Consider the following 1,505-nt stretch of genomic DNA (forward strand, 5'->3'; position numbering starts at 1 on the left):
GTAATTTTAGTCCGATTTCAATAATTTTCAACGCTTTGCTTTTATGTGGCAAGCACAATAACCATACCGAGTTTGGTTCAAATTGCTAGAACGGTTAGCGAGATACATATATGTGATCATAAGTGGGCGGTGCCACGCCTATTTTCCAAAATTGTATCATAAGCGTATTTCTTGGTAAAAAATTGTTGCAACCATCAATTTTGAATAAATTAGCTTTAATATTTACTGATTTATCGAGGATTTCGTATTTTTCTAAATTACCGTTATATGGGATGTGGGCGTGGTTGTTGCCCGATTTTAAAAATTTTCGGCCATTTGGTATGTTGTAGCAGAACCAACAACTATACCAAGTCTGGAAGGAATTGGTGCAGCGGTTACCAAGATATACACATGTAACCATAAATAGGCGTGGCTACGCCCATTTGCCTAAATTTTTTAATATTCTTATTTTTCGTCTAAAACTCATTGTAAATATCAATTTTGAGTGAATTATCTTCAGTAGTTACTAAAATATCGCACTTTTCGTATTTCTGAAAATTACCGTTATATGGGAGGTAGGCGTGGTTATTGTCCGATTTCGCCCATTTTAAATACCATCCGTCCTATGCCCAAAAGAAGTCCACGTACCAAGTTTCGTTAAGATATCTCAATTTTTACTCGAGTTATCGTGTGCACAGACGGACGGACGGACGGACGGACAGACAGTCACCGCTTAATCGATTTCTCTTTTCATTCTGATCATTTATGTATACATTTGTCTATATCTATCTCGATTCGTTTTGCCTGTTACAAAAAACCGTTATGTGAACAAAGTTATAATACCCTTGTGCACAAGTGCGCTCGGGTATAAAAACAGACAAATAAAAGAAACTAACATTAAAATATAAATAATAAGTAAAGTAGTAGTAATAGGCGAAATAAACTTTGTATAACAGGCAAATAAAACAATACAGGATTACAATCATGTAAAGTAATCGTCCATCTTTTTATCCAATTATAAAAATATACAAAACTTAGTTTTCCACGATAATTTTACAGAAGAAGCTAATGAACTGCGTGATAAACTTGACTGTCAAAAATTTTTAATTACCCCAATCGAAGAACTTTTGAAACGATTACCTAGTCAATTAAATACTTTTAAAAAAGCTTTGATTTTGTCATCAAAAAATTGTGTGTGAATCACAAGAGGGCGAGTTTCAGTGACCTGCCAATTCACTATTTGACTTTGAAGGAAAGAAAAGCAGCGGAAACTGAATATTTAAATCTTTTAACTTTCTCATGGAATAACTTTTATCGGAACCATTCCGACTCTGAAGAATTTTGGATAATTGCTTACGGAGTGGAAATCGCAACGGGCAATAAAATGTTTGGAAATATAAGTAAAGTAGCCTTCATATTATTATCCTTGCCGCACTCACATGCATTTGTTGAGTGCGTTTTGGAAAGCATTAATCCAATAGCTCGAATAAAGTGTTATATGAAAGCTAATAGTTTCTGCTGTCAAA

The sequence above is a fragment of the Rhagoletis pomonella genome, unplaced genomic scaffold (genome assembly GCF_013731165.1).
Source record: "Rhagoletis pomonella isolate Grant_MI unplaced genomic scaffold, Rhpom_1.0 Rhpom_scaffold_00028, whole genome shotgun sequence".
Classification (NCBI taxonomy): Eukaryota; Metazoa; Arthropoda; class Insecta; order Diptera; family Tephritidae; genus Rhagoletis; species Rhagoletis pomonella.